At 39.0% G+C, this 20,976-nt stretch overlaps 1 protein-coding gene and 1 long non-coding RNA gene across 2 annotated transcripts in view; one reads left to right on the forward strand and one right to left on the reverse strand.

Annotated features, from left to right (window-relative positions):
* The window catches only part of LOC142057929 (uncharacterized), a 363,120-nt gene extending 361,785 nt beyond the window's left edge, over positions 1-1,335 (forward strand). Inside the window, exon 9 of the long non-coding RNA XR_012660809.1 lies at positions 810-1,335. This is a non-coding gene — a long non-coding RNA (uncharacterized LOC142057929). The remainder of the gene's footprint in view (positions 1-809) is intronic.
* The window catches only part of SPON1 (spondin 1), a 206,069-nt gene that overhangs the window by 82,468 nt on the left and 102,625 nt on the right, over positions 1-20,976 (reverse strand). The window lies entirely within an intron of this gene.

Below are 20,976 nucleotides of genomic sequence, written 5' to 3' on the forward strand. Positions count from 1 at the left end.
CAGTTTTGCTAGCATCCTTGTGGCTTCATTCATAACCTTTCTCAGTTATAAATTACTATATTCAGGAATGATGACTTATTGAAATTTAGACATATCAATTCAGCCTAAACTCTCCAGGATATAACACTTAATATAGTAACATTTGACTTAAAATACTTGCAAAGATACGTATCAGATACCTATCTTCATCTTGCCTGTAGTGAAAATCAACGAAGAAATTTGTTTCCCTCACTATTTATCTGTCTAGTAATATTCAGAGGTTTCTTTTACAGAAACATATATTTATCTTTTTTTTTCAATGTGCTTTACTTGTTTGTAAAATTCCCCTCTTGGTCCCACTAATTTGTTGCATATTTCATTTGCCTTCATTACGATTTCCATGGACAGCCATTCTTTTTTCTTTTTCTTTTTTAAAGATTTCGCTTTGATTCACTTAAACTCTTTAAGAACGGCATGTCATTACTTAGCCAAACTTGTCTGCATGGCCTTTCTCTTCCTTTCTGCCAGGGGTAAACTTTGTTCTCGTTGAAAGAAAACATTAGAGTTCAAACGTATGTTTTCAAAATTACTTTAGAAGAAAATTTTGCAGATAGAATATGAATAAATTAGATGTTACAACCAAATTTTCTGAACTTAATCTGTTGAAACATTAGCAGGAATTTAGTGGATAATTCTGAACAGCTTTAAATAAAATATGCCACTGTAAATTGAAAGTATCATTTACGCCTGATCATATTTTACTAACTGAGCATGTTCATGACCTATCAGGTCTGATTTACTAATACTGTCAAGCATTGCTGTCTTTTTAGGTGTAGCTCTTTCGGGAGACTTGAAGAAACTTGCTCACATATCTAGATGTCTGTCAGTGATTAATCACTTAAGTACCCTACCAAGAAACACAGTGGGTCCCCCGCACCTTGTCTCCGAGTTAAGCCTGGATGTCTTTCCAAAAGATCAGACTTAGTAAAAGAGCGACTATGTTTTAGTCAAGCAGAAGATTCTGATCTCAGTGTAAAAGTGGGTGAATGTAGTGACTTATACAGTGGAAGGATGTACTGATCCTGCAAGACTCAACTTTACCATGAATCTGTTATGGAATATGGACAGGCATTTCCCCCTTTTTATTGGTCAGTTCTTTATAGGTGGACTTATTCTCATTTTATGTTTATCACTCAAAATTACTATGTAACTGGAAGTTTACTTATCTAAGATTTGCATAATTTTGTCCTTGTTAATGCACAGCTGCTAAGGAAGACCTACATTTCCTGAATCTTCCTATCAATGATCAGATCTTTAAAGGTACCTCCCCTGCAGTAAGCCAATACAGAATAAAGCATACCCTAACCTTTTTTTTTTCCTAAAAAAAAAGAAAAAAATATATATACATATACTTATTTAAGAGGTGCTAGTTGCTCACTACATAAGTACCTGCTTAGTTTCTATTTACAATCCTGATGGAAGTCTCCTAGATTTAGATTGCAAAATTTAGACTGATGGACTTTTAACTTTTTTTAATTTTGAAAGGAGCAACATATGCCAAGAACAAATTAGAACTATCCCCACCGGAGCAACAGAAAGCAGAACATTTGAACAAATTTACACATAGCAGGAAGCAAACTGTTACACCTTGTTTGGAATCAGGCAGATAAAGCAGGCATTGTTTATATGCTGATTTCCTAACTGTAATGCTTATGCACACATTCACACATCATTACACACCACTCAATGCAAAAAAAAAAAAAGCTCATCATAAAACTCTGCTCAATATCTACATCAAATTCAGGCTTTGGTCTGCAACAGTTAAATATGAACGGGTCAGATTTACTTGGAATAGCACAGAATTGCACATCAGGTAAGAAAAAAACCAAGCCCAAACAAAAAATTATAACTGACTGTCTGGAGACCAGAAATTTGATGACTGAGAAATGCTGTGTTATGACTCAGGATCATTTATAAAGATGTGTTGCTGTAATAAACGTGGCAGGAATTATCTTTCTTATGCTAGCCAGCTTATACTTTCTTCTTTCAAACAGGTTGGGTTTCTTTGAAGAGGTCTTAATTCAAAATATGTAACTCTGAATGTGCTCAGGAGGTAACACACTTCATGGCAAATGAGGGAAACAAATGTAGGGACATTTTATTAAAGGGCAAGGCGTGCAGGGAGTATAATTTTAAAACAGGTCCAGTAAGGGAAGCAGTATCACCAGTAAAGCTCTCAGCCTCTACATAATGCTGCATGGGCTGAAGCATTAGTGTGCTTATTGCAAGTCATTAAAGTTATCTTAATATTTGTATTATTACTTTTTATGAGCTGCAGGGACAAATTATAAAACCACACTAATATAAAAGATTTGTCACAACAAACTGTAACTATCAAAACTTCATCCTTATATGCTGAGAAATACTAGCTCCATCAAACTTTGTATAATATCTACTCTATGTGGTTACAGAAAAAAAAAAAAACAAACCACGAATAAAGAACAGAAGGGAAAAGCCACAATTTATCTCATGACTTTTCCTTTTGTGGCTTAATATAATGGTTACCATGTTACCTTGTCAAGCTGGAGATAAATGGAACAGTTGGAACCTAAAGCCTGGAACAGTTTCAAACCCGGCTGTGCTTACACATTAAGAAACGACTGGAAGCAGCCACAGCTCAAGAAGAACCAAGTGCTTTGAGAAAGGTCATTATTCCAGAAAAATAGAACCCTCTCCAGCTATTCTTTCTTTCTTTTATTTTATTTTTTTTCCCTGTTGTGGCTGAAACTTTAGCATCAGTTGGCACCCTTCCTGCTCCCCATCTGCCAACATTTCAGTAAAATATTGACCATTCTGATAAGAAAGGTGAAAAAACCCACCAGGTTCAAACAGAAAGTTGTATAAAAGTTCATGCGTGATTCAGTCTCCTGTGGGGCTTTTTAGTCTGTAGCATAAGTCTCTACAGCTAAAATGTAATAGAGAGGAAAAATAGTGCAAGAAAATTAGTCCTAAAACATTAAAGACCACATTTTACCCTTGTTATTCACACATAGCAGTACCTAACCTGATGCCTTCAATATGAATAAAGCCCAGCTACTTTCAAAGTAATCAACAGGGAAAACTTAAATACTATATAAAAACAAGTATTTTTAAAATGTATGGCACCTGGCAATATTAAAATTTTGACACCAAAGTCTTTAATTTCAAATATGTTACAATTCTAAATGTTGAAGGATGGAATATACTTAGGTTTGTAAGAGAATGGCCCTTCAACATTAGAGGTGTCACGCAGCTCAACTCTCAAACTTACAGTTTTGACGGCAACGCTGCAGCCTAGCCCATGACTCAAGCAGACTTCATCTGGACGTTTCTGCAGTGGATCAAGGAATCCTTCTCCACCGCAGGTCAGGAAACACCTCTTCAATTCAATGCAGAAGGGGTCCAACCTGTAGCACCTTGTCCCAAATGCAAGACCCTAAAAGTCTGAGTGGCACAGAGGCTATATCTGCCCCTCTCTTGCTAGGCAGATTGACATAGCCCCCCAGGCAGCATTGCTGTTAAAACCCCGAGAGGTGGAAAACAGCTTGTCTGAGGATACTGAAGGGCCGAAGAACACTTTGAGGCTATGTTCCTGGTCAGGCACTGTCAGAGGTTCCAATCTAGCAAAAGGATGAGTGATCCAATTAAATGGAAAATAAAATTTGTAATCTCAATTCCACTTTGTATATAAGCTTAAAACAAAGACCCCAAAACAAAAAACCCAATAAATTTTAAATTGGGAGAAAAACCTAAAACCAGAATATTTTGGAAACGGGAGGCATCATAAAGAGAAACGGCAGAAGATTTTCTGATTTCCAATTACAATATTGCTGAAATATTTTCTTTACTTGGCAAGTACTTTACAACATTCCCACTCAACTTCCTATGTCTACAGTGCAATATATTTACAGACTTTTAATAGTTTTTAATGATTTCCAAAAGAACTGGGGCAGTGTGTGTTAATAATGATCCAAAAGTTTGAATCATAAATAGGTGACAGAGGAAAGGAATGAAGAGAACTGATTTTCTTTTGTGTGGAAATTAGCAGCCGGTAGGTGACTTGGAGCTGGCTTGGAGCAAGACAGTTTATATTTTAAAATGTTTTCAGAACAGTAGCAGATTCTAGATGGTTCTTTTATTTTCAGGCCATAAAAGCCTTTACTGTGCCATCTTTGGCTATTGGAAATTGCAGAATTGTTTTAAAACCAAGTAAAAGCTAATTCTTGTGCTTTTTGGCATCTGTAGTGTTGAGTAATAAAATTCATTCAGACTGCAGTATTAAATGTTTATATAGGTGCTTGCTTGTGTGTTGGGCAGCTTTATACCTACACTAAGCAGAAAAGTAAAAAAAGAACATTAAAAGCTCTGAGAAACAAGTTACGACATTTTTCTTTTCAGATGACAAAATTTAATACCTTAAGAGCTTTCCTCACAGAAAAGCCATAGCACTCCATTCTTCATGATCTGTATTGTGCCCTTTTATAAAGAAAGAAAAACTTTCTAACTGTAAATTTCCTCAGTCTGTCTCCTTTAAAATAGGAATTGATCCTGTGGAGACACCCGTTATCTAATGGTATTGTACAGGCAATTGGAAACGTCTCTCCAAACTTAGGTGTCTTAGCAATGTGCTTAAAAATAGTCAGAAAGAATACAGACCCAATTAGGAAACATTTATCTCTGTTCTTCAGTAATGCAGAAAACATTATCTAGCTTTGATTATGTCCTTCAGAGGTCTGAGAGTCTTTAAAAAACCCTCCCTCAACCTTAACATTTCCCCTCTACAGTCTGAAGAAATGCATTAAACACAGACATGATTACAAAGCTATTTTTCTAAGCTGCACGAAGAGCATTTAAAGCTTCGTTTTCAGGTTACGTGAAATGTCTGCCATCTTGCAGCATAAAGTCTACAACACATTTTCTTTTTCCAAGCTACCTATTACATGTATGTTCTTTAAACTAGAGGTTAATGCTAAACTAGCATAAATCGGCTAGTAGTTACGCAAGATAGCTCCATACCACTGCTGTAGTTCTTTGCAGTATCGGCCCTGAAGAGAAGCTGTCAATTTGGTCAAAAGGCAGCTGTTTTGAAAACTCTTTAAGGACAAGACCACTTCCGGTTTGACTGAGATTTTAGGCTTGTGGCTTTTGAGGGAAAAGTTCAGTGGGATACTTCACTCCCCAAATAGCTACCACAGTTGGAGCTATTCTCATGTAAAGATACTTGATTCTCCAGTTTTGACTGTGGTAAAGCAAGGCATATGTCTGCAGAGGGACTTTAGGCCTGTTTTGAACTCCTGTATACTGTCAAAATTTAAATCAATCAATTAAAACACTTAAAAAACATTCTCTCAAGTTATTCCCACATAATCGTATTTACATATGTAAGACCTGGTGCTTGCCTGAATGTATAAGATTCCAGAAAGAGGGAAGCTACACAATGCTACTTGTAGCTGTGTGTATGATAAAAGAAAAACAAAAAGAAAAAAATACTATTTTAAAGACTCTATGAATGACTGCCACCACTGAGTAGCAGTTTGGTTATGAAGAATTACTTTAAGCTGTCAGTATTTGATTAATAGCTTATCTCCTTAGAACAGTTGCACACGTTTTGAGTGAGTACCAAGGGCTGGTGTGTTGCCAGGGATGCTCACTTTGCTTTCAGACGTGTGAACTGACTTCCACCCCAGGTACATGGGAAGAGTACATGCAGTTAGTGTGTAGGCACCTGGGAGAGGAAACTTCCACCCAAGCAGGGCTGCTGGACATTAAATCGTGTGGACAAGGTCCTTAATTCTGCAAAACAGTGGTTTTGTAATCCTGCCTCGTTGACAGGTACTGCAGGCGCCCAAGCATTTCATGCAACGCTAATTAAAGTTCTGCTCTCTCTGGTTTGCCAGTATTTTACTTCTGTGATGCTGAGCATCCCTATGTTGAGAGTTTATTTCTCTGACTAATTTTAGGCACACGGGCAACTTTTCCTGTAATTAGGCAAGAGACATATGGCTGTTAGACTGTACCTGTCACAAGTTGCCATGTCGATTTTGAAAAGATATCAGCTGAATTCTGCAGGGAGCATTCACTGGATCTCCTGCAGCACTTGTGCTTTTTGTGTGATTGCCACAGTACCGAGGACATGTGCACAGCGTGTCAGATCACATTAACAGGCTGTTCTCCATCCACTTACCAGCAGAGCCGCGTCTGACTCCATCTGGTGAGAATCAGCCACTGCTCACTGCAGCACTTTGAGATACAGCAGTCTGCACTTTCTGAGGCCCCGGCAGCTGGCCCTCCAGTGCAGGCAGCATAGACATTATTCCCTATCTAAACCAAAAGCTGGGCTTAAAACCAGCCACCTCCCATTTGCGCCAGACCTGACCCAAGTTCCACTCAGTTTCAGAATGGAAAAGTTGAGGTTGGATAGATACAAGAATGTCTAAAATGCCCATCCTATTCCCCCACTCCCCTTTTTTAATTCTTTGGTCTCAAGCCAGAAAGGGTGGTAAATTCAAAAAGAAATATCTAGCATGAAGGAATCTAGGGGATAACATTAGAATTTCTGTATATAATCTCAGAAAAATCATAGTCATAGTAAAGAGGTTTTTACTCTTAATGCATATCTGTTTCTAGACAGGCAATGTGATTACCCAGTGTTGGATTTCCACTGTAAAATTAAACTTGCTTTCCCATATGGTAGTGACTGCAGTGCAGGATCTCAGTAGGCGTATAAAACAGAGAGTACAAGAAAGATACATAGCAGAAGCAAACCATGCCAATTCTGAAAACATTTTTATGCAAATTGAAAGCTAAACCCAGCATTTTTAACTAAACAGCGTAAGTGCATTTTCAGGCTTGGGAATCAAAATAGACTTAGGTATTCAGTTTAGGTCTATAGGTATATAAACCAAGTATCTCATTGCTTATTTTAAGAAAATGATGTGTAACACAGATTCAAAATGACGCAAGATTATGCAAATCTTAAGAAATGTTAAAGGAAACATCCCTAAGTTTGTGAAGATATTGGTTATTCCAATAGCTTTTTCTTCGTACCTTAATTTGAATTTTTTTTGTCACTAACAGTGAATCAGTACAGTAGGACTCAAAGAACACTGGAAATATTTAAACAAGCAGGGGAAAGAAAAGGATTACTGCAGCTGACTTTCCTCTTTTGAAGCCTTTATGTCAAGAAATCGAAGAGAGGTTGACAGAGTACTTATTATTGAATCTAGAATGATCAAAAAGTTAAGGTTTTACTAGGAAATATTACATGAGCTAATATAACCTTTTTATGTATAGTTATTATGAGAATTTTTTTATATATGTAAAAGAGGTCCTTTTTTTGATTTGCAGTTATACTGGGTGTGTTCGGAGAGGTATTTGTGCAATAAACTGCTTTTTATTGCCTCTTTCTGTTAACACTGCAAAGCTACTTTAGGAAACAATATAGGTTTTACTTTCTCTCACATACCATCAATACAATTCTTAGTTAAGTTTGCTATTGCTGATGTTTTACACATGATGACGCTAAGTGACGATACTAACAGTCTGAATAAGCCTCAACTGATTTTTTGGTCTTGATTCAAGTTTTCAGGGTTAGAAGTTTAGAAAACTGTGTGTGTGCCTGTGTTTCTAGGTGGGTGTAAATGTATTTGCTAATAAAAGAAATGCACCTGCTATACAAACTGCTTAAGTTTTTTTTACCCAGTTTCATTACCAGGTGTCTAGTTTTTGAAAGGTAAAGTCAAAATTTCAGAATTCTATTTTGGTAATATTTATCCAAAGTGTCTCTATTGTTTTCCATAAATCTCTGAAAAATAATTTTGTATCCAAAATGACAGTCATAATCATAAAACACTGGGGGGAAAATAAACAATACTTTTTTTCTCTAAATCTTGTGTATGTGACTTAAAGATTTAGTACTCCTTTAACTCAAGAGCCTTGTCTACCACAGGAAGCTCGTGTTTTATTCCAAAATACTTTCAAAATCACTATTAGTTTGCTCACTAGAGACTGATGTTTCGTCTACCAGTTGCAACATGTACTGAAAATGTGAATCAGAAAGTCTGCTGGACACATGAAATACTGCTCAAAAAAGAGGCATTATTTCTTAAATCAGTAAAACTGGTCCACAAGTAGATTCCAACTTTCAATTAATGAACATAATTTCTTAGTAAGCACTCTATTACTTTCTTTTTCTCCTTAAAGATGGTTGGGATAGAGACTTACCACCTAAATACCATTACTTAAGTTTAAAAATGCTTTGTTTTGTAAGATCAGAACCGATTTTCTCTAACCCTAAAAATATAGCTGTAGGAAAAGCATAACTGAAAGGAGAATACTTCTGAATTAAAAAGAAATAAAAGATTATTACAAGTTTTCTCCTGGTTATTTAAATCTTTAGAGTATTGGAAAAAATTATCAGTAAAGCACTATGGTTTTAATTCTTTACAGTATAAACTAGTCCAGCTGTTCCCTCAAACTCGTTCCTAAGAGCTAGGAGCTCTCCATCCAAACATTATATCAATACAACTTAATGTGCTATGAAGCAAGAAAGTAGTAAATCACAGCGTCTCCACATTTGTAATTTGGAAGCCATAAATTCCCATCTAATGAGAGGTTATTTGCCTCTCATACATGTATGCATATGTGTGTGTTCATATAGAAACAGATACGTTTCTACTGTGCTATAAGAAAATCCTGCAGCACACTGAAATCTGCCTCTGTGGGGGAGCTACAACCGTCTATTTGTTGTAACAGACCTTGTTTATTTAGAGACCACAGAAATTCTTCTCTGGCTCTGAGAGTACTTTCTGGTTACAGTACACTCATTTTGTATTAGCATTGTTAAATTCATTTATTGAAACAGCTCCAGGCTTTACACGCAGAACCTCCCCCCAGCCCCCCACAAAGATAAAAACAAAAACTAAATAACTACAAGTGCACAGCAAGAATGAGATGTACTTGAGAATAATAGCTAGCTAGGCAAGCATCTATTTAAAATATTAGCAAACTGGAATGTGGCCCTGACAGGGGAAGACATCTAAATTCTCCCCCCCTCCGTTCCTCATTTTTTATTGTTTTTTCAGAGGAATGAAGCAAACTGAGTCAATCACAGCATTTGTTTAAGATTAGGAAAGGCCTTAGTTTAACTGAGAGCTTGGGAAATCTCAACCACAGGACAGATCACTCGTGATGCCAAGCTGGGAGGAGTGGCCGATACACCAGAAGGCTGTGCTGCCATCCAACGAGACCTGGACAGGCTGGAGACCTGGGCCGAGGGGAACCTCATGAAATTCAACAAGAGCAAGTACAAGGTCCTGCACCTGGGGAGGAACAACCCCAGGCACCAGTACAGGCTGGGGGCTGAACTACTGGAAAGCAGCTCTGTTGAGAAGGACCTGGGAGTGCTGGTGGACAGCAAGCTGACCCTGAGCCAGCAACGTGCCCTTGTGGCCAAGAAGGCCAACAATATCCTGGGATGCATTAAAAGGAGTGTGGGCAGCAGATCAAGAGAGGTCATCCTCCCCCTCTACTCTGCCCTAGTGAGACCACATTTGGAGTGCTGTGTCCAGTTCTGGGCCCCCCAGTTTAACAAGGACAGGAAACTGCCTGAGCAAGTCCAGCGGAGAGCTACCAGGATGACCAGGGGGCTGGAGCATCTCCCCTAGGAGGAAACGCTGAGAGACCTGGGTTTGTTCAGCCTGGAGAAGGGAAGACTGAGGGGGGATCTCATCAATGCTTATAAATATCTAAAGGGTGGGTGTCAGGACAATGGGACTGGGCTGTTTTCAATAGTGCCCAACGACAGGCCAAGGGGCAACGGGCACGAATTGGAACACAGGAAGTTCCAGCTAAACATGAGGCAAAACTTCCCTGTGCAGGTGCCAGAGCAGGGGCACAGGCTGCCCAGGGAGGCTGTGGAGTCTCCTTCCCCGGAGACATTCAAAACCCGCCTGGATGCATTCCTGTGCCCCCTGCTCTGGGTGTGCCTGCTCAAGCAGGGGATTGGAGGAGATGTTCTCCAGAGGTCCCTTCCAACCCTGATTATTCTGTGATTCTGTGAGGTTGGTGGCACATAAGGAAAAGCTGTGTTTATCAGTCTGGCACCTTCTGGAGAAAAGTTTTTTTTTTAAAGCAATAAATGTAAACAACCTTGCAAAGTGAATTCTGAGATCTCAAGGAATCTCATTATGACTTGATAAATTCCTGTAAAAGATACTGTATTTCCATCTTCCTGATAAGTTTATGTACAATACTTTAGGCAACCCACACACCATGCATAAATTGTTTACAGTGTTCTGCAAATCATTTAAGGAGTTATATATAGTAAAGGAGTAATATATATCAAATTAGCTTGTAAGAGACAGAGCATATACAGGGTAAATACACAGCAATGAAGAAAAATAAGCCTATTAGTACTGTACTCAGTAGTAATATCCCATTTAGAAGTACTTTAATTAACGCCAGTCCTTGAATACTTGTGGTAACTGAAACATAGGAACAGATTATTAAGAGCTGCCAATGTTTTTCACCCTAAGTAAATCCTCACATGATTATTTATGATGCTTTAATTGTCTGTGAGGAGAAATCACTGCTTTTGATTTTACTACACCCTTAATTTGTTCATGCCTTTCCAAATATTTTTTCAATAGCAATGCTGGTAATGGTCCAGCCTTGAGAAAAACATAGCTGCTAAGGCTAGCTTACCAGAACTGAGTGCTCTACCAGAAAGAATAGGTGATGAACGGCAGTCAGATATGAAATACAGCCAGGCTGCACAACACACCCAAAGGACAAAAGACCAGACATAAAAGATCTCCCTGGCTTCTTCCTTCAAAAATAATGCTTTTATTCTCTGTGCTGAAGTAATTCACACCTGGAGTACTGTGTGCAGTTCTGGTCCCCGCTATACAAAAAGGATGTGCACAGGCTGGAAGGGGTCCAGAGAAGGGCCACCAAGATGATCAAAGGCCTGGGAAGCTGCCATATGAGGATAGGCTGGGAGAACGGGGTTTGTTCAGCCTTGAGAAAAGGAGGCTTAGAGGGCATCTCATCACCATGTACCAGTACTTAAGGGGCAGCTACAAAGAAGATGGAGACTCCCTTTTTACAAGGAGTCCCATGGAGAGGACAAGGGGGAATGGACACAAGTTGCTCTTGGGGAGATTCCGATTGGACACGAGAGGAAAATTTTTCACAGTGAGGACAGTCACCGTTGGAATAATCTCCCCAGGGAAGTGGTTGACTCGGCCACATTGGACACCTTCAGGAGTCGGCTGGACAGGGTGCTGGGCCATCTTGTCTAGGCTGTGCTCTTCCTAGAAAGGTTGGACTAGATGATCCCTGAGGTCCCTTCCAACCTGTGATTCTGTGATTTTAGGCAAACACGAAAACCATCAGTTACACATACATTGACTCCTGCAGCCAGTGCTTTCTTTAGCTTCATGCTACACAGACACACACAGCCTTATGCTCTCCGGTGCTCTGACTGTAGCATAGGGTCTCAGTGGTGCCAAGAGGCATTACTTTGTTTCAGTTAATTAAGAAACATTTTTACTGATAGCTTCCTCCATCTCTTTGTGACTGGTGCTCTGCATTGTCAGCTCCTAAAAATGTAAATTCCCTCAAATCTCTCATGGTCCTATATCCTAAACATGGCTCTACAATCAAGTTAGCAACAAGCTTTCTTCGCACTAAGTAGAAAATCTATTTTGATAAACTAAGTGTTGTGCCCCAGTGTGATATTTACACTGCATGAGCAAATACTCATTTCCAGCATATGCCCTGTATGTTACATCATGCTTTCTCCGTAGCAAAGTTTACATAGATATCTACACATTTGCATCTTTCATAAGCCAAACTCTAGCACTAGGTAGTAATTTAATGAGAAAATGCATAATTCAACAGCTCCCCAAACTTCCTTGTTCACAGCCACATTACATATGTTTCTACTTCAACACCATGAGAAACTTTGATAGACAAGTGTGTTAATCCTGCAAACTTACACATACATACAGATATTTTAGACATTTTCAACTCACTTTCCTTAGGATGTTAGTATTTGCATGATCTGTTCTTACCACTTACAGTTCTGAATTCCCAGCTACCCTTACCCTGAATCAATATTGAAACCATCTTCACACCAACCTGGTCTTTCCCCAGTACTTGAAGCTGTGTTATGTGAAAGAAGTGTCTGCTTGTACAACTTGATTCTCCTAAAAATGCACCCTAATCTCTAACCCTGGAGGGAAAGCTCAAAATTCAGTCTGCCATTACCAATGATGCACCTGGAAGAAACTGGTTAGTGCAGAGTAGTAGTGGAGGAAAGGCAGGCAGCAGAGACAGAGCGCTCCTTTGAGTCCATGGCTGCTGGGACCCATTTTTCCCGACTGTTTCTCCCCCCCCCAAATAATGCATGTAGTGGGGGAACAAGAAAGGAAAATATCCTATGACTCCCTCTGAAGGGCATCAGTGTCAATTCCAGCTCTCAACATCATCTCTGCTTCTAGTTTCTATACTCCTGGCCTTTTCCCCACCCAGCACCCTGGTGCCTCTCAGGCCCTGTTGCAGCCACCAGCCCTGCAGAAGCCCACTCTCCACAGGACACACTGCAAGGCTGCGCCTTTCCTCTCCGAGAGCTGCCTGGAGAGAGGACTTCTGGGCGACATCACAGCATTTGGCACGGAGCACATATATTACACTTGGTCACATTGACTGGAGGTTTTGAGTTGGTGAATGGAGTTAAGGACACAGGACATAATTCTCTTAAGTTGAAAAGAGAAAATAGGAAACAGGGGAAACTCTTCTGAATCTCAGTGAAAACTCAGAGGTGAGGGAAGTTATCTTGATTCTTTCAGATGCCCAGCTTATCAACATGTCAGAGGTAGTGTGGTAGTGAAACTCAAATTCCTGAAACAAGATCAACACTGGAATAAACACCAGCTCTAAGAAATGTGGCCAATACTCTGAGGATTTTCTCTATGTTTAACAGAATGGCCACAACTACTCTTCTACATGGGGCATTTCTGCTTATTAAATACCAAATGGAACAGTAGTCAGTACATATAGTTCTGCCAAGCCACCCAGACAAAACTCAGACTATTTCTGTCAGATCACAGGTCAAGGCTATAATATTTTTTTTATTCTTTTCAGGAGACAGAGATTATATAAAAACCATCTATTCTGTTAGCATTGTCAGACCTCTGCAATACACAGGTACTTGATGTATGGTATTAGCTTTCCAGACGTTTTGATATCCTGTCATTCCAATAAGCTATTGAGATTGAAAAGTGAATTGAGAAGAGAGGAGGAAAATGCCTCAACTTCTCTGACAGCCAAGAAGAATTTCACAAATGCTCTATTCCCCCCAAGGTGTCACCAGATAAGCGTGAGCTCTATTCCCATTCAGCTGGCACTTGCTCTGTAATACTGCTTGCTGTCACAGGAATGAAGATGTGCTACCTTCCTGAGAATGGCGCAAGAAAATGCAACAAATCATAAAGGGTCATCAAGGAAATCTGCATTAACCTCTGCGACCGTAAAACACCCCGCTTCTACAGCTAAAGGTAAAACCCACAAGGTAGTGCAAAAAAAAAATTTGATTTTAACAGAACTACAGCAGCATGTACCACTTCCAGAGAGTTTCAGCTCTGGGTATTTGTGCAGTGATTATACATAGGGGACTAGATGTCATTGGGAAACTGTTTCATTGTGAAGCTGTGCTGTTTTATTTGAACATTTTGAACTACATGGCTTGCCCATATAAAGTTGTACAGGACTGCTCCACATAGATTGCCCTATTTAAAATGAATGAGCAAATAGATACTTTCAAAGCTCATTTGAAGATGGAAGCATCAATTGGTCATGTCTAACTGCAGCTACCAAGCAAGTGTTTTGGGTGAGCAGATCCACCCGCAAAACCACACACACAGGGTAAAGCCCAATGTGCCTCTGAGGAGAGCTTTGCAGTATGGCTCACTGAAGCCTCTTCAGTGCCATCTGCAACCTGGCATAGGGTACCTCAGATTAGTCCTGCCTTCTGAACTGAGCAGACCTGAAAGAACCTGTCACACAGAAACATCAGATTTTCTCTCTGAAGTAATTCACACCTGGAGTACTTATGCCCTCAAGGATTGGGCTTGAACAGAAATTCATCATGAATGAATAAAACCACAAGATTTTTTCCATCTACAAGGATAAAACATAAGATTTTGCTTTATACTTTTATATTTTTGATGCAAGAGGAGTAAAGGAACACAGGCAGCAATAGGGAATGTTCCCTAGATCCACTCTACACATAATTTCAAGGTGGCATATCCACCCATTCTCTTCCACGGTTTTCAACTTCTCTAGGTACAGATGAAATTCCACCTACTAGCTTATCTACATTCCCCTGAATTCCTCATGAGAGATGCTGCATGCCGCAAGCAGAACTCTCCTAGAATCTCCTAAAATAAATCACAAATGGTGGGTTTTTTTTTAGGATAGGGGGAGAAAATTTGGATGCTCCCTATCAGAGCTGACCTTAGAGACCAACCACCAGGAAAAGTTACTTGTTGAGGAAAAGGTGAAGAAGAGTGGACAGTAACTTTAGGTTACATGAAGCTGCAGGGCAGCTCAAACCATGTGTGGGGAGGGTGACCTAGCACTCACACCCCTTCTCAGAGACATTGTGAATCTACCTTCTGCTTTTGGAAATGGTGAATTAGCTTTTTTATTCAACTCTACTGGTTTTCCCATACTCCTGGTAGTGCAAACTGGGAGCCAGGGGGTTACATCTACCCAAGCAATTGCTATTTCATACCATTTTGGTCCCATTTGTCCTCTTTCCCTGTGCTCCCTATAAGGTAATCCTCATTAGGCAGTTGTGACAGATCTGCCTCTTTCCTAACCCTGAGTGGAGCATTAACAATCTCCTTGCTGAGCTGCTGTAGGAAGAGAGGTGGTATGCTCAGGAGTAGATAGGAGGGTTACTGGGAATGAAAATTAATTGCTAAGATTTCAGGATGAGAATTGACTAAGATGAGAACAGACCAGGGAAGAGGTATAGGAATCTCATGCAATGAGCTATCAGACTCTAGAGACCCCAGAAGCTTCCAAAATGCCACACAGGGATACAATATTTTAATTATTATACAGAGTTTAAAAATTTCTTTGTTCTGTCAAAATGTGTTAGACACATTTGGGCTGCTCTGTGCCACTACTGCCTTTTTTCTTCATGGAAGTTCTGAGATTCTTCCTTGGTGCTAATACACAACAATAAGATGCAGTAGAAAAATAACCATTCCATTAAGACACCTCTGAAGGGATAAAGTTCTTCAACTAAGCTTCCTTACTCAGGCTAATGAAAAATCTTTACCTCAAAGATTAGAGCTATTATTCACTGATAGGAAGCCATTGGAGAATCAGGTGTTGTTGAACAATGCATAAAACTCTCCCTGTTATGATCTGAAAATGTACTTTTCACCTATTTATGAACAGACCTATTAGTCACTAGGCTGGCTTTTATTTAAAAAAATACCTTTATTTTTTAAAGCGCCTTTGTTAAAATTCAAAGACTAGTAATTCTTTGAATAAAACAGTAAAAGTAAAAGCTTTTATCTTTCTTATGAGCACATAGTTTGTAAATTAGCTTTGATGTGTTTTCAACAATTTAAAAATTGCAATGGCATAGCAAGATGAAATGGACTAGAATGTCAGATCTACCACTGCAAGATTCTCCTCTCTTAATCTCATCAGATTGTCATTTTCCCTTTTCATTAAACTCATGATATTTAAAAATATTACATTCCATTTGAACAATAATGAATATGTGTTCCTCAGTTATTTTTGCTTCAGCCCTAAAATAATTTGTCACTCATACTAACATAATAAAACACCAGCTTTGCAACATATTGCACATACAGAACTAAGCAGCTTTGCTATTAGAAATTCAGTTGTTCATTATCTTAGACATAGGGTTTATCTTATGCTTGTAAAATTTTATCAGGATTTCCTTCTTAACAATATAAAAAGAAACCAATTTCTAGGCTGGCTCAGGATATCCCCTGACAGATGCTATAAAATTTCATTGATTTCATGTTTATTATTTGGTAATAACAGCACAGTTAATTCACTGCATTGTAAAAATGTAACTAATTCTATTAATCAAATGGTTTTAAGTTCTTATGACTTACCACATCAAATATTTGACATCTTCAGATTTTCCACCTAAATACACCAACAGATTTAGGAAAACCCTAATAGGTTCCCCCCCCTAAATATATTAATTCTTTTATCAGAAAGCCTGATCTATCAGTAGCATGCAACTACATTATTTTCCTAATATTTAGTTAAGGATATTTTACATACAGTACTTTTTTCAGATCAATGGATTCTTCAGCCCATAATAAGTATTCCAAAACCAGAATCATTAGCAGTTTTTTCCTTCCAGCTTATTGCAATTAAAGCTTTGTATTTTATTCAGCTGGTGACTTGTATGGACTGATGCTTTTAGAAATATGATTTGGTTAAGCCTTAATAGAGTTTTGATTTTTTTTCCACAATTATTTAGTTGACTAGATTGATTAATGACAAATGAAGAAACACGAGACTACGTGCAGCAAGAAACCAGGACAGAAATGACAATTTTTCATGCTACATTTGCAAAAGAAAGAAGAAATCCTACAAGGATTCCTACTATGCCTAATTTATGACATTGAGACTTCTGCACTGTTTTGACTATTTCTTGCCATGAAAATAAGAACACATATGGCTGCAATAATATCATATACAATTGCTTTAAGATCTTCAATGAACTAATCTTCCTGATTTCTATGGTTACCACCTTACAGAAGGGAAACAAAACAGAGAACTAAATTATTTGGCCACAATATAAAGTAGAGAAAGTAAACTTGAGGTATTTAAAGGTAATTCATAATCTTATTGCATGAAGACTGTGCCCTCTCTTCTAGAGGAACATGATGACTCCCAACTTCAGTAAAGGATTCATAGAAAAAAAATACTTTGGTAGATAAGACAGCTTGTATTTATATTCTTAGATAAAATTAATCATGGAATTATTGTCATGTGTATATGTATCATGGAATGTATGTCAAAAGAAGAATTGCGAAGAGTACTACGTAGTAGAGCTTTTCTCAATTATTTCACAAAGAATTAAAGATCTGGTGCAATATAGAACAAAATGGAACGATTAACACAAAACATCTTAGATAAAAACAGGAACAAGATAGTTAATATTCCTATTAACACTGGGGTAGGTAAAGGAATGAGGAAAACAATATTTGTTAAATGACAGAATGTGAAAATAAATAGGGTTAATACAGACCTTATGGATATTAAATTCTTCCCTGAGAAACCTGGTGTTTGAATGTGTCACGGGCTGTCTAGCGCATGACTAGGCTATGAAATGACTATTTTAAAACAAAGTTTTAAAGCCTGTACAAGGTGATGATGCTAGGAAAGTAAAATATTTTATACACATCCTCAGAGAACGCCTGATCCAAATGACGGCAATGAGGACAGCAGGACAAGATTTTTGTTTGTTTGTTTGCTCATAAATGAGGAGGAAAAGACCCAATACCAGGAGTGACATAACTTTAGGCACACAGCATACAAAAGAGAAGACAGCAGTGAACCTGAGGACTTACATTAACTTTAATGACAAAGAAAGGAAAATTAAGAAAGCTGGGAAAATGAGATTATAATACATACAGAAATTAACAGGCCTAATTTTAATTACTATGAATGTTTTAAATTTAACCACCAAAGCAAATGCTGGGCTGGTTTAAATCATTATTACTTCAGTAATCCACTGGAGTTATATTTTCGCACTGACTGAAAATATGACCCTAAAGTGAACCATCCAGAGGACAGCACAATAGAGCCACTGGAAGAACTTAAGTCTTGACAAATAATACTGATGTATCTGAGAATTATAAGATGACCTGAACATGCTGATTAAAGACATTGAAAGCTCTTAACCTGAAGCACAAGAAACATACTAAAATGCTGAGCTGTGACATTAACATTCAATGTCCATAATTCTCCCATTCTGCATTGGTGGGAGATAATTCTTCTGAAGGTGCAAGGAAAATAGAAAAACTTTGGTTGTTGTCCAAATTATTGCATGGACAATTAATGAGATCAGATGCTTGCTAATCTGCTTTATTGGTTTTGAGGCAGCTGAGAAATCCATATGTCAATCTAATAGGCTGTCTACCATAAACCCGACAATACTCATTTAGTAGGATGGTCATAAGCTGAAGCAGGTCTGCTCTTCAACAAATTTTAAGTATTTTCTGTTAAGAGATTCAAGTTTTCTTACCTGGAAAAGTCTGAGACCCCTTCAGTTAAGCTGGGAGATTAGTTTATTTTAGCTCAGTCACACTTAGTAAAGACACTGATTCCATGATGAGGCTTCATCCTGAGCTGACAGACCTCTAACTGCCCTCCAACGCAGAGTACACCACCAAGGATGTGCTGCAAGGGCAGCGTTGCATCTGCTACGTTGGTGAAAGCTACAGTCAGAGACAGTCTCACAATAAGGTACTCTTAAAGTGAGGTATTCTCACAATTCTCATAGCCCAGGACAAAGGAAGCCGTGCAGGAAGGACAGCACTAACGCCGTTTCTGTATTTTAGCAAAGATCAAAATGAGATTCTATCTTCATTTGTCCAGAAAAGTGAGAGTAGTGGAAGATGCTTACATTGCTCAAGCTCAACTTAGCAATGTGAGGTGAAAAAGCAGAATTCTTTCTTTGGCACTTCAGGAAAGCTTTTTACATTGTTCTGGAAGGAAATATTAACAAAGTGTCTGAATGTGCCTACAGCAAGAAGGCAAGTTTGAAGTTTGCTTAGTTGCTCTGCACTAAGCTCAGAGCGCCTGACAAGGAGCATCTGTCTGTGTCGTGCCTGCCTGCCCTTCTCTCAGAGGAAGATAGTAATCTGCATCTTTTCCCTCTAACCTCCTGACAATTTTCCCTAATTGCTTTCTTCTAACACAATGATATTAATTTTCAGTTTCTACCCCTTGTTCAGGTTTTCTCAGTAGTTTTCAGATCTATAGCTGACAGATGAACAGCACAATCACATAAACTTCAGTTTCTTAGGAAACTAACCTAAAAATGAATAGCTATGCTTTTCATATATTTTAACCACAGTGTTACGGTTCAAGATCCATGTTAAATAAGCGTAAATATATGTGATGAATAAAATCAAGCATTTAAGTCCTTTGAGAAGCTGAGATCTCGTTTATGTTCACATGCCTTGGCTTCTATAATTTATATATGCAAAACACAGTAGTATACCTGCTGCAGAGAATATAAAATTCAACAAATATAAGGAAGGGGCCACAGTGCACTGAAGGTATATATAATATTGGAGCCAGCAGAAGGCAAGCCACTTTCTAGTCATATTTTACCCTAAAATACTTTGCGATGAACACAGGGTTTAGTCCTGGATTTAACAGCTGAAAAGGTAGTAGCTGGGATATATCACCACTAAAGAATAGTTTAGAGAGTAAAGAAGGGTGTAATGTACGGACAGCTGCCCATCAGACACTCGAACAGCAGTTTTCCTAGATGAATGTTTTTTGGCTGTCGTTCTTCCTTGCAATTCCTGTACCAGAGCTTCTAGTCTCCAGGTAAGTTCCCCATCCCACTTCCTTATGTCCTCCCTGGTCATTCAGGAAGAACCATGGGGTTGCACGTGGTGTGCGCCACTGGTACCCTTTCCTTGGAACAAAAAAAGGCTGACTCATGATAGCTGAGGCCTTGGTTGGAGTGCATGAAGATCTACCCTTCTCGGCTTGCTCGAACACTTTTTGGGTCAGTCTGTCCACATCCAAGACACAGGCAGACATGGAGGGAGCAAGATTATCTTCGTATTCTTGGAGATGTCTCACCAGTTCATGTATAGTTGGTGCCTCCATGTCTGTCCAGCTCGTTATTGCCAGGGTGTAGGTGTAAGACGTTGGTGCATTTTGTACAAACTTTCACCTACATGGTGACTGCGACACCAGATTTCATCAGGGTCTTTGGGTGCCTGGTTGTTATCCAGGTTGCTATAGATCACCTCCAACATGGCTAATTCCCTCAGATACTAGATACCTCCCTCAGTGTTTGTTCATTTGCTTTGGGAATTTGCAAGTTCTTCCTTGAAGGGATGACAGGTATCCCTTCACGCTTGACAGGAATCAGCACCAAAGACTGAGGACTCCTGCCTTTTTTCCAAACCCTTTGCCAATGGCCTTGTCCTTAGCAAGGGATCCTAGCTGCCAGGTTTCCTTACCCTCTAATTCCTGACTACTGGCCCCAATATCACAGCAATGGCATAATCAGCTGAAAATTACCTCACCTGCTTGATGGCTAAAATTGTTTTGCTTATCTCGCAGCTCCCTTAGGGGTAGGGATCAGGTGGTTTCTGTATCATTTATGATTTCAGACTCTTCCTCCTCCTGTTCTTGTGATTGCTGCAGAACAGGCTGCCTTTTCTGATTCTTTCTCGTGCTCCCTCTCAGGAGAAGCTTCTTCATCCCTTACTAAATGACTTGACTTCAGCTTCCAATTCTTTTTAGTTACAGGAGCAACTGATGCAGCATCTGGTTTAGCCACAACGTCTGTTGGTTTGTTTTCCCTCTGTTCTCCCTGACAGTGCTGCATAATATTGACCATGTTGGGTAGATACCGGCCAGGGACCAGCACAGTGCAGTAAGCTATGCCTCTTTGGAGTAGCCACGGCATTTTTTTTTCCAAATATTCTATCACTTCATCAGGATCCTGTAGTTGCTCAGGAGTGAAGTTCCAGACCATTGGAAGTGAGAAGTTCTCTAGATACCTGCCCATATTTTGCCACATGCCATGCCTCCCATGATCATACTCTTGCGGAGCCTGGGTCATGTTCCTAAACTGCTTGTTAAGCTTAAACAAAACTGAAGAAATACCAATAGAAGTATTTTAATTAC

This window comes from Phalacrocorax aristotelis, chromosome 5, assembly GCF_949628215.1.
Source record: "Phalacrocorax aristotelis chromosome 5, bGulAri2.1, whole genome shotgun sequence".
Classification (NCBI taxonomy): domain Eukaryota; kingdom Metazoa; phylum Chordata; class Aves; order Suliformes; family Phalacrocoracidae; genus Phalacrocorax; species Phalacrocorax aristotelis.